This window comes from Schistocerca gregaria, chromosome 6 (genome assembly GCF_023897955.1).
Source record: "Schistocerca gregaria isolate iqSchGreg1 chromosome 6, iqSchGreg1.2, whole genome shotgun sequence".
Classification (NCBI taxonomy): Eukaryota; Metazoa; Arthropoda; class Insecta; order Orthoptera; family Acrididae; genus Schistocerca; species Schistocerca gregaria.
The window spans coordinates 513064985-513078828 of record NC_064925.1 but is presented as its reverse complement, the minus strand read 5'-3'; positions in this window follow the sequence as shown (position 1 = coordinate 513078828).

Sequence of the window (13844 nt, the reverse complement as noted above, 5' to 3'; positions counted from 1 at the left end):
AACCTGGGATCCAGCACTCAGCCAACTAAAAGGAGAGCGCCGACAAAGCGACTTCCGCGCCCGACGAAGGCCACAGGCCATCTGATGGTCCACAGTTCGTATCCAGCAGCTAGCAGTCCACGTCTCCCCACCACCACTCCACGAAGCACCGCGTGCGGCATGACGCGGAGGAAGGGGTGGGGGCGGTCAGAGTGTTAAAGGGGAGGAGATTCATCGGAGACGCACAGTCTGCAGGTATCACCTGAAGATAATGGCGAAGAACGCTGTCGAAATATCCTGGTTTGAAAACGACTGCACCCGGCTGAAGACCCGGGAACAGTACAAACAGTTATTGTAGCATGTTTGTTGTTTCGTCGAATAAGGATTTTTCTGGCACAAGGTTAGTAGAATTATAAAGAGATAGCTTAGACGCACATTAGGGTGGGAGGAGGTGGGAGAACTCGATTATTTGGTGAACGGTACCAAGTCCAAAATCAGTGCACAGTATGACTATTAATTAGGTTTTTGGCGTTATATAAGGGAATTAGACTTAAGTTTTTGGATGGTTTTAGGTCTGTTGTAGTTTCCAAAATTATAATCTATGGTTACGTCAATTTGGTTGCATGGAGGTCGCAGAAAGTTGGGAAATAAAAATTAATAATGCTTATCAACGAAGACAGTTGTATATTTATCTACTTATCTGAGAATATTTGGAGGAATAATTTATTGTTGCATGGAGTAACGATTTGTGTAGGCAGCTTCACTACACGAAAAATCGAGGGCTGAGATTTCTTCATATTTGTTGTTAGTTTTGAGAGTAAGGGAGTTATGTAAATTAATGAAGCTATTAATTTGTCGGTGAAGTCGATTGGGAATCAGTCACGAAATGCATGTATCCAGTAGGACTTGAATAACGTTTCAGAATCATTGAAGAATTTACGAGCATCTTGCAGACGCTGTAAACCAATTGTTTACTGTATGCTTTTGATCAATTTGTATCGATTCCTCTGCGGGAAGTGATCAGTGCAGACCCTCAGTGGTTTCGAAAAGTGTTTGTACACCCGATTCCAATTTCAACAGATTTGTTCCCGCAAAACAATGGCGTTGGAATGCAGAACAATAAAGAATTTCGGGGGGGGGTGGGGGTGGGGTGGGGGGGTGGGGGGAGAAGGCTCGGCTCCGAATATGTGGAGCGCAGCTGGAGACTTCATGGTGAGGAAAGACTTCTGCGAAAGTGAGTGCAGTGGCACTGTTATTTCTGCTGCATTTCAATAGACAGCTGATTGTGATAAATATGTAGTTCTATTTGGCATTTAATTAATATGCCGCAATTCATAATTTATGTTAGATATAAGTTTCTTTGAACTTAAAGCATGCTGCATCAACAATACTACAAATAATTACACTAATGATCTGGCACTTAGGATATTTATGTTATTGTAGTATGAATTTGCGTGCTACTTCGTAACAAATATGGCACGCCAACATGTTATGAAGTAGAGGTGTGTGAGTTAAAGAGCATTTCGCCCTCATTTAAGTATATGGCCGAAAGTGACAACCTTCCAGGAATTGTCAAACGAACCCTGTCGTCCAGCACCGCGTGCCACAAAGAGCGAAGTTTCGCCACGAGATGGAGAAACTCACAGGCGTCTATTGTGCTGAATGAGGACAGACTAATCAGGCCTAAGCGCTGTATTGATCTAGTGAGATAGACGGGAACGTATGTCACAGGGAGACCCTGTAGGAGATGTTTGTGCCCAGGGCCTCGTAAAGTGTTGAATATGTCTGACCTAAGCTCGGCCGTAAAGGTAAACATTTATGAAAACTTTTTAATTGCGTAGTAATTCAGGAATTTAAGACACAGTAATTTTAATCTACCATATTTCTTAAATTTTCATGTTGATCCCAATAAAAATTTAATATTGATCACATCGATAATAGTTTAGGATTTGCTGTTCGCTTCATTCTGGAACCGCAGGACCGCTACAGTCGCAGGTTCGAATCCAGCCTCGGACATGGATGTGTGTGATGTCGTTAGGTTAGTTATGTTTAAGTAGTTCTACGTTCTAGGGGACTGATGCCCTCAGATGTTAAGTCCCGTAGTGCTCAGAGTCATTTGAACCATTTTTTTGATTTACTATTAAAATAAAATTAACAAGTTTTCTAACAAAGACCTGAATGCTAATATCTGAATGCTTTGGTCGATCTTAACGATCGACATTTCATATAAAAAGCGGGTCATTAAAAGACAGCTGTTGTAAATATCAACTGTGTAACTTTATTTGTTTAAAAGATATAGTAAATTTAAATTATCAGTAATTTCACATAAGCATCAGATGATAATTTCCTCCACACGAAACACATTGAACGATGACAGCATGAAACGTTATTGATTCATAAGGTACTACAATATTTGTTGTACAGTTTAGTGCGTAATAGTTACTTTTGTTCTTTATTTATTTTCAGATCGCACATTGCTACAAGGCTACTGGCTGTGACATTCAATGTTAAGAAGGAAATTGTATTTGTCTTATGTAAAATAATTTATTATGTAATGAATATTATTGTTATTTCATTTTGAACGTGAAAGTGGTCAATCTTTGATTATTTGAAAATGTTAAAACGTAAAATAAGGTAGAATAAGGCGTAGCCAATCAGATGGTTGGCTTCAGGAAAGGGATCTGCACTAGCCATTTGAGCGACGATGTTCGGCATGCAGGAGACGCGGCCGAATACGTGCCGAGGGACGGTTCTGGTCTAGATACCAAAGGGGCAGTTCGAATTGAGACGCGAAAGCGGACAGTCGGTCTTTAGGTAGCTAGGAAGTGAAACGATTTAGAAAATTGCGCGTTGTGTGGTATCGCGGGACAGTCTCTGAGCTGTCAGCAGCTGCGCGCCTGGTGTGAACTTTTCTCGTAGATAACGAGATGGAGTATTGGACTAGTATTTTGCAATGAGATTGTGAATAAACGAACTGAGTCAAATGGATATGCGCTCGAGTGTAACAGTAACACTGAATACAACCACTTTCGCTGTTATTTTGTTTTCTGAATAAACACTGTTCTAACCAAATCGCAACTGTGTGGCATACATCACTTATGGAGCATTAATTTAGCTCCCGGTATTATAATTACTGTTATTATACTTTATATTAACGTGGTAAGTTTCATACAATACCGCAAACTTGCCATCAGCCAGACAACTTAACTAAAGGGTCACAAGCGTATAATTTAGGGCGTGTTATGCGCCACGTTCGTTTCAACCCCAGACGAGTTTGACGCAAGACATTTCGACGAAGAGGAACCGCCTATGAGCCGTAACATCTTTGCGGCGTTAGCTCGCAAGCTGACCCGAAACATTTAAGCAGATCATCAATGTGTCTCTTCCAATTCAGTTTCACATCACATTTGGAATATTCTACCTTAGAAACAGACTTCTGTTCAATATCGATATTTATGTGTGGTGTAATGCTATTTACTGTGTAAATTCTGTATGTATTGCGTTTCTTGAAATTTAAATCACGTCCATTTGCCGATAACCACTTAATGTGAAATACGTCATTTACAATTCTGCAGGTAATTCTTATCTGTTGTTTGAGAATACTATTCTTGTATCATCGGCAAAGAGAGCTAGATTTACATTTCCATGACTATAGAGTGTCAAGTCATTAATATGTATGAAGAATAATAAGGGAATGGACAGTGCGCTGAAAGGAGAATATAAGATGAACATCAACAAAAGCAAAACGAGGATAATGGAATATATTTGAATTAAATCGGGTGACGCTGTGGGAATTAGATTAGTAAATGACACGCTTCAAGTAGTAAATGAGTTTTGCTATTTAGGGAGCAAAATAACTGATGATGATCGAGGTAGAGAGGATATAAAATGTAGACAGGCAATGGCAAGGAAAGTGTTTCTGATGAAGAGAAATTTGTTAACATCTAGTATAGACTTAAGTGTCAGGAAGTCTTTTCTGAAAGTATTTGTGTGGAGTGTATCCATGTATGGAAGTGAAATGTGGACGATAAATAGCTTAGACAAAAAGAGACTAGAAGCTTTCGAAATGTGGTGCTACAGAAGAACAATGAATATTAGGTTGCAGTAGGTACTGAGAGCTGAAGAAGCTTGCACAGGATAGAGTAGCATGGAGAGCTGCATCAGACCTGTCTCTGGACTGAAGACCACAACTAACAACAATAGGGGACCCAAGACAGAACCCTGTGGGGCACCATTCTTCATATCTCCCCAGTTAGAAGACTCTGCTGACTTCTGAACACTATCTGCACTGCTAATTTCAACCTTCTGCAGACTTTCAGTTAAACAGGCTTATGAATGAAATCATTTGTTCCCTGAACCAGTCACACCACAACATTTAAGCTTATGTAGAAAAACTTCATAATTCACACAGTCAAACAAAGCCTTTGAGAGACGACAAAAATCACTACTGGTGATGTTCGGTTATTCTGAGCATTTAATATTTGACCAGTCAAAGCACATACGGCATTTTCTGTTGAAAAGGCTTTCTGAAAACCAAACTGACATGTTAATACTTAATTTATAAAGATATGCGAGGTTACTGTTGAATACAGAATTTTGGATGAAGTTGTCAGAACTGTGCTTGGGCAGTAGTTTTTAGCATCAGACCTATCCTGTCTCTTATGCAACAGTTAAACAATACCACATTTCCATCTATCTGAAAAAATTACCTGTTTCAGTGAGCTGAAACATGTGTAACTGCGAATCCTACTTATCCCTTGTAATCACCCCACCCCCCCCTTTCAAGCCCTAGAAGTTTGTAACAGATATTTCGAACACTCTCTATACATCGTCCAAACCCCCATGGGAATCATGATGTGCGATTAGAAATGTCATGGACGTGGGACGCTGCATTGCAGTGTGCATTAAGTTGGAAATTTGAGTGAGTCAACGACTGTGTACTGATGGCCGAAGCGATTAAGGCAATTGCTTATGAGAAACGGTAAATCCGGTGAGGCTTATATTTTCAGCTTACTCCACTGCTTTACAATAATGAATTGCACGGCGAGCCTCCACAATACCCCACCCACCTTTTCCCATTTCTTTCATTTCCTACGTTACATGTTTACATTTCATGAATATATGCAGTAGTAATAAGCAACAACAGGAGGCTGGTTTGTTGATACCACCACTGTAGAACATTTGACTATGTTGGCGGAGCTACATCACCTCTGCCTGCGCCGCTTCAACACTGTCAAAGTGAATCCTTGAAACTGTTCTTTAAGTTTCGGAAACAGATGAAAATAGGATGGGGCTAAGTGAAAACTTTATGGAGAATGATCGATAACATTGAATGCAAGGCGTCTGACTGTAACAGATGTCGCTATTGTCGTGTATGGTCCAGCATTATCTCCTGAAGGAGAGAATGGCCCATGTGTGCAACAAAACGTCTTAGAATATACAGTGGAATGTAGTTTAATTTATTGAATGTTACAGAAACAGCCTATGCCTATGTGATCAGTCACACAAACAACTTTGGAGAAATCTTTAAAAATTGCTTGCTAATAATGGTTACGGATATAAACACATTAAATTGCAGACACTCAGAATATGTGCTTGTTACCAAAAATCGCATTTACACCTAAGTTCTTGTCCAGTGTACTGACTATCTTATTTCCGTAATTTGTTTTATTATTCTTTCCGTGGATGTTATATAACGTCCAAACTGTTGAAAACTCTAAAAAACTCCTCCCGCACAGGGCATGAACGCCCAAAGGTACCACTGGCCGCCGTGTCATCCTCAGCCCTGGATGCGGATATGGAGGGGCACGTGGTTAGTATACCGAACTCCCTGCCGCAGGCCAGTTTCTGAGACCGGAGGCGCTATTTCTCAATCAAGTAGCTCCTCAGTTTGCCTCAAAAGGGCTGAGTGCACCCCGCGTGCCAACAGCGATCGGCAGATCGGATGGTCACCAATCCAAGTGCTAGCCCAGCCTAACATCGCTTAACTTGAGTGATCTGATGGGAACCGGTGTTGACACTGTGGCAAGGCCGTTGGCCCAAACTGTGGAAACGGAAGACAATTTATTATGAATCAGCTGCAACTTGTTGCTTTTATGGGTGTTTATTTTTCCATGTCGACATTTAAAGATGGCTGGTATCCCTTCTACAGATGTTTACATTTATTGCACCTCCTTATTTTTTATTTCTTTGGTGACAGCGTTGCAAAATTTGCAACAAAAGTTTTGAAGATAGCTGTTGTAAAACGGTTTAAGTAATCAACAAGGTTCACGATGGGCTTATGAGTGTAAATGTATGAAGCTGTGGTGAACATAAAATAAAACACCCCGACAACACATCTTTCGAGGCAAAGTGCTTTAGTGTGGGCTCTCGGGAATGGGGTACTATTCATATAAGTGGATTACCCTCTGAACCTTAACGTCACGGGCGCTATAGTTCTGACTATATACACGAGGAACGCTGCTGTCGCATCACGTGACATGGCGGCACACTAGCTTAAGCAAATATGCGACGTAGGCGCATGAGTCACCAAAGGTCTACAGCCATCCCTAGTAACATATAACTGATTACTTGACATCTTAACACAGGTACTACCATCCTGCCTCTTCTTGTTATCACTGAGTCTTTCTTTTTCCTTGGAAATTTTTTGTAAGTTCTAAGGGACCAAAATTCTGAGTTCATCGGTCCCTAAGCTTGCACACTACGCATCCTAACTTAAACTATCTTAGGCTAAAGGCAACACACTTACCAAAGCCCGCGGGAGGACTCGAACCAGCGACGGGGGGAGCTACACGAATCGTGACAATGCCTTTTTTTCCACCAATGCTGCGGAGAGCTGTCTAGAGTTACATACATTCTTTGTTTTAACTGTTAAATGGAAACATTAAGTGACCAGCATAGGAGGAATAGCTGTGGCTTTCCTGAAAGTTGCTATTTTTTCCTAACAGCCATATACGTTACGAAATTGTATGTGCAACTATATTCCACATCTCTTCCTAAACAACTGGAACGATTTTTTCTGAACTTCGTGCATGTATCGCTTACTGCCTGCAAAGAACCACTGTGGGGGTAAGAACCGTTCTCAAAGGAGTGGGGGTTGAGGTGGGGTTTAAAAAGAAGCTACGTCGCTATTTATAGCGATACTATAATCATCGCGTATTTGACAATGAGAACACTTAGTGACATTCAAACAGCCTTACACATAATTTCAAACCGTAGTGAGACCTTTTTTTTTATCTCTGATCCTGTCTTGCCCCCCCCCTCCCCCTGCCCCATAAAACACATACAATATGATGGAAAGGAAAAACGTTTATTGCTTACTACATTTTCGCTGATCATACAGTAGAATTGCCGAGTCAAGCATGAACTTTTAATTTATTACTAATTTGCTAAAAACTTTATTCGAACCCATTTTTCAGATGGTATCACATATACCACTGAATGTTTCTGTACTAATAAGTTACTCTATGACACATAGTTTAGGAAATATGACATATAAACATTGAGCAGAGTAAAGACTAAACTGCAGGACGAAATTCCCAAGAGATACAGGTGAAATATGTGCCCATGTATGTGTGAAATATGTTGAACGCAAATGAAATATATGTGGCATATGCGTATGTGGGCATAGCCATTGAGGACCTTCTAAACCCCTGGATCGAAGTGAATTTGATTCACATACTACTTACTGTGTGGAAAGAAATAGTATGGGGGTAGGATCTAGAAACCTCCTGTTGGGGCTGGGATGATGACTGGGATGGAGAGATCCCCACAGTGGGAGGAAGAGATGGGCAGAGAGATGAAGGAGGAAATGGACACAGATAAGGATATGAGGCGACAAACATAGAGAGGGGAGAAGAAAATAGACAGAGAAATGGATGAGGAGGAGATGGATAGGACATTGTAGAAGATGGTCAGAGAATGGGAAAAGGAGGAGATGGACAGAAACAGGCGGGAGGTGCAGGTAGACACAGAAATGGGCAGGAGGAAATTGAGAAAGAGAAGAAGATATGGACAGACAGATGCGAGAACGAGATGAACTGAGAAAGGAAAGAGGAAGAGATGGGCAGAAAGAGTGGGAGGAGAGGGAAAGATGACGGGAGGAGGATGAGACATATGGGGAAGAAGCAGGTGGACAGAGTGGGCAGGAGAAAATGGACAATGAGAAAGGAGAGGAGCAAATAGGCAAAGAGAGATACAGGAACTAACAGATTAACCGAGGGCGGGACAGGGGGTGATGGAAGGAGAGTGGGGGTGGAGGATGTTGGTAGATAGATGGAAGAGGAGGAGATGAACATAAAGGGGACAGGAGGACATTGGTAGAGAGCGATGGGTGGAGGAGGTGGAGAGTGTGGGAGAAGGAGGTGGAGAGAGAGGGAAGGAAGAGATGGGAGGGGACTGGAGGATTGGTACTTAATAGAATTGGAATAAATACATACCCAGCCAAGTCTGGTATAGAGTAATCTAGAGGTAATTGCCATAATTATTAGTTTTAGTACACTAGCACTAGTTATAAATTTTTCTTCATGCACTTTACAGAAGTATTCTGCAGTGTTTGCTTCTGCCTGTTGATGCTAATTGGTCTTATTTCACAGCCGTAAAAGCTCTCCTTAACGATGGGATTTAGATGTAATTTACGGGACATAATGTGTGAATGGATGAATGACTGACTGAATGAATGAAAACCACGAACCATCGCCATTCCTCGTTATTCACACATGATTGCTAACTTTAACCCAATGAGCTGTTTTTAACCAAGTTACTTCTATTTTAATCACTCCACATCGCAAGTGTCTTCACTCAGGCATCAGTATTCTCTCTTTCTCCTTATTCCCACTATCTTAGTCGTTGTATACATTAATTTCACATTTTAAGTTCACTACTAAGCAAAAAACTTTCACATCACTACTCAAAATTCTGACTGCCCTCTGTCGATTCAAACGACCCACTGAACAAATGTTAACGCACACTCGCTCGAGGAAAAGCCACTACACCTTGTCCTACAGTGGAATATTTGACAGTGTACTAAAGAACTATGTCTCAGTCGATATAGTAGTTTAGTAAACGATATCATTTAGGCAGTATTGTTCCATTCGTACCGGAAACTTTTACGTCAGAGAAATCCTACATTCTTCGCAGTTGGTGCATTCAGTAACGACGGGAGCGGGACAGGAGCAACGCATGTAGCTGAAATCGGCACGCGAGGCGGAATACATATTCACCAGCGGCGCCTGTCGCTCAGCGTCAGAACGGAATCTCGTTGCGACCATAAATATGCATATTCGCTTATGCTTCGAGCGCTTGTGGCCTCTGCGCGTCGGTCGGTATTCGCACCCCACATGTTCGGCCGTTGCCGTTTTGCACCAGCGGCACCCGCTCTGAATGTTTTTGTACCGTTTGTGATACACATCGGCTGTGCAGAAGTGAGGCAGTAGCCATCTGCGATGCCGGATGTTCGTCAGTACTATGCCACAAACTCCACTACGATTTTTCCCCGACACGGAAGCGTACTTCACTAGACAGTTAGCAGCTATTGTTAGCCTTATTAGCGACGGCTGGAAACCACCGCGTATAATCGTAGAAAATAGACTAATACGCTTCATTTGTGCCTGAATCTTATCCTTCTCTCATTCTGATCCTTACCGGGAATAGTTCGTAAATGAAGCTTCAATTAAAAATATACAAAAAAATTTTTTACTGAAGCCTTGCACAACTTGGTTTCGGGGACTGAGGCACATATTCTGATGCAGCTAAAATCAGTGCGAAGTGTAGATGCCCAAGTGAAGTTGAAAGGCAGCACATCTGCCGTACCCTTTTGGAAATAACTGTTATGTCCATTTGTAGTTTGCGCCAGTGACAGATCGGTGCAAACTTGGCATTGGTCAGCGTTTCACTCTAGGATCTCGGCGCTTGCTCCGGAGACAGGACCCTCCGACGTATGGTTCTTGTGGCGTGTAGTTCACTTTGCGCCACATTTTATTGGACTATGGTGGATTTTCTGACAGATCTGCCCTCTATTTTAAGTAAAGTTAAAAGAATGTGCGGCCTAAGACGCTACAGTCATGGACTGTGCGGCTGGTCCCGGCGGAGGTTCGAGTCCTCCCTCGGGCTTGGGTGTGTGTATTTATCCTTAGGATAATTTAGGTTAAGTAGTGTGTAAGCTTAGGGAGTGATGACCTTAGCAGTTAAGTCCCTTCAGATTTCACACACATTTGAACATTTTGTTTGAAAAGAATGTGGTTCAAGTTTTTAAGTTTTGTGAGTTGTCCAAGATTTTTCTCAAGATTATAGGGAAATGGTTTTCATTTGTTAACTGGGTGACTGGCTCACCCAAGTTTTTGTAAGAGGTCAGCCAGTCACATTTCCTGTGCTTATCTTTTAATTCTTCTATCTTTTCTTTTCATTGTGTTTTGATTTCATGTATAGCTACTTACACTCTTTCTAAGTTGTTTTGGCGTATGTGAGATAGAGTGACAGTGTGGCCATTTCGAGTGCCTGAGCGAGCAACAATTTTAGAGTTTATATCCACGTTCGTTTGTTTTATTCAGGGTAAGGGCGCTGATGACCTCGCCGTTGAGCGCCCATAAGATTCTCACACACACACGCACGCACACACACACACACACACACACACACACACACACACACACACACACACACACACACACTTACGTTTGCAATATGTGGTTGACTTACATCAGGGACATCTGAAAGGTGGTTTTAGCGTGTTCACTTTTCCATACTGTCTCTGATGTACCAAATACGACAGTTATGCTGCCTTTTAGCTTAACCTGGATGTGTACCCGTTGTACTGACGAAGTGGCCGAGTGCCCGGAACCGTGTTACGTGAGACTTTAGTAATAAAATTTGGGACAACTGTGGCGGAAATTTCAGTCATGGACAATTCACATAACTGCTGCAGGCGTCCCACTAACAGAAATCTCCTTATCGGGTGATATCATCTAGCCCAGCTTCCACTCATTTACGTTCACAGCAGGGATTCTAAATACACAACTTAAAGGCAAGCGTCGCTGAACAGTGGTAATTTTTGTTATGAATTACATAAGTTTTAATCGAAGCCTTTTAAAGATCCAACTATGACCACAGCCTGGGTGAATGTTTTGAAATAGCCACGTGTGGTAGAGCACTCAAAATTAGGCCCTCATGATTTGTGTACGCTGTGTGCACCACATGAAACCTACTGGTGCCTCAAAAATGTTCAAATATGTATGAAATCTTACGGGGCTTTATTGCTAAGGTCATCAGTCCCTAAGCTTACACACCACTTAACCTAAATTATCCTAAGGACAAACACAGACACCCATGTCCGAGGGAGGACTCGAACCTCCTCCTGGACCAGCCGCACCGTCCATGACTGCAGCGTCTTAGACCGTTCGGCTAATCCAGCGCAGCACTGGTGCCTCTGAAATTACATTTTATCTAAAGATGTTTCCTAAAGCATGAAATCAGCCGTGATTGTTGAAAAAATGTGACATTTGAAGGAAGTAATAGTCATTACAGTAACTGAGAACACAATGTCAAGGAGACGTCGGTGCTTAAACGGAACAGTTTCATCAGTAAACGAAGTGAGACGGAAAGAACGAGCTCTGACGCACTGCTGTTAGCAATGAGTCTGTATACTCCGAATCGTCATGGCTTTGCGTTATACATATTACTTTGTTTGTTCTTGCCTTGCTCTGTAAATGGCACGTATAATGTTCCTTTATAAGTCCATACGTTAAGTTCTTAGCAGCCTCCATTAAAAGTTTTACGGATCGTCATTACGTCTACAAATTCTGAATAAAGCGAAGCAGATGATAGAATCAGAAGTGATTATCACGTTTAGATTCCCAAATAATTGTATAAATATGATTTTTATCACACAGTACATTAGCCTCCAACGCAACTACTTACAACTCAGTTCACACACAGATTTCGTCTCCTTTGCACATAGTAAGTCAGAAAAGCGAAATATGTTTCTAATTTACAATTTTGAATGATTAGTATACCCTTTCCCTTTGTTTTCACACATATTTGTGTCTAAACTTCATAATATAACTACACTGCTTCACCCTTACCTCTTCCCAGCTATCTCTGCTTGCTCAAACGCCGTCTTTTTGAAATAAATGGGGATAGGGTACATCTATGGATCTTGGGTCTACTTTCAACGATCTTCTAAGCATTAACATGCCACTGTTTTTCTTTAAATTAGAGTTTTTCTTATGGCTTATAAGGGACTGACGATCGTGAAACATGTATTTGTAGTGACCAAAGGTTCCTAATTTTAGTATGCAAATTCTCACCCCGGGTGTCAGAGTTTGTGCGTGTTGCCAATAAATCTTCACTTATGTAAGTCTGCAGGCTTTCGTGGCCGTTGTCACTGAAGTTAAAATCTTCTGGGTTATTAAGCCGCGTCATGTTTGTTCTAAAATGTTCAACGTTTCGACCCCTCTGCTGGGATCTTGCTTAGGATCTTTTGGTGTCTACTACTGCTAGAACACTGTCAGAGACGAGTGTCGCGTCCACTTATAAAGGGGGAATTTTCTGGCGTTCATGTTGGAGAAGTGGTAGTATTGGTTAAAACACATGTGGCTACCATTGGTGGGCTATTGTCATAGGCTAATAGAGATGAAGGGACGTTGGTAGCTTGTCTCCTGTGGATACCATTGGTGGTCATCGTCATCGGATAGAAAGGCACTATTCCACACTTATGCTGGAGAAGGGTGATTGATTGAAATGCCTGCTACCACTATTGGTTGGTCGTCATCAGTGGCTAGATTCGAAACGGACAGAGCAAGAGAGGGGGAATTTTTACCCAAAATATAATTGTCCACCGAGGTGACTTACAGTGCTTCGTTTATGCCGCTCACATACCGCGACCGCGTATTTACTTCCTCGATGGCGGGGAGCCACTATGCCGGAAGCCTATAGCCGTCCACTCTATTGAAATTAGATGCATTCTTAGAAATTTCGACCGCTTCTCGGACTTTTAGTCTATAAATGTTTGTTTCTTTAACCAGTACACGTATGTTATTAAAATCGATGTCAGAGCCACAGTTCTCGGATGTTCCGCTACTGCCGATTTTGCACTTTGTTTTAGATGCATGTGCCGTTCGTGTTCCTTAATGCGTTCTTTAACAGTTCTTCCCGTTTCGCCTATATACACTTTGCCGCAGCCACAAGGCACTTCATAGACGCCTGCATTGTGGAGGTAATCAGGTGCATCCGTTTTCAGTCGGAATTTTATTTTGACAATAGAAAGATGTCTGAATACAATTTTTCTTTAAAATTCTGCTTATGCGGTCAGTGACCGTAGTAACGAACTGTAAGTAGTGCTCCTCTGAATCATTCTTGCTTGCTCCACTACGTGGACGATACATTTGTTATATGCTCACACGGTGAAGAAGAACTTCATGCGTGCCACAACTTCTTAAATGGAATTCATCCCAAAATAAAATTCACCTTGGAAGTTGAGAGTGAGGTCGCTGTCCCGTTCCTAGATGTGTTGCTATACAGAAGATCTGATAACACTTTGGGTCACAGAGTGTACAGAAAGCCGACTAACATAAACAAGTATTTAGATGCCACTTCGCACCACCACCCAGCCCAGAAGCAAGCAGTACTCAACACTCTGTCTTCACGTGCCTTCCGTATCAGCGATGACGACAATTTAGAATCGGATCTGATTTTTTTAAAGGGGACGTTAAAGGCTAATGGGTATGATAGTTATTCATTCGACAGGGCTTTTAGACGGAATATTTATACCGCTAATAAGAATGAGGAGGAACCGCCTTCTCAGTCCGTCAGGTTACAGTCTCTGGAGTCTCTGATCACATAAGCAGAATTTTAAAGAAAAATTGTATTCA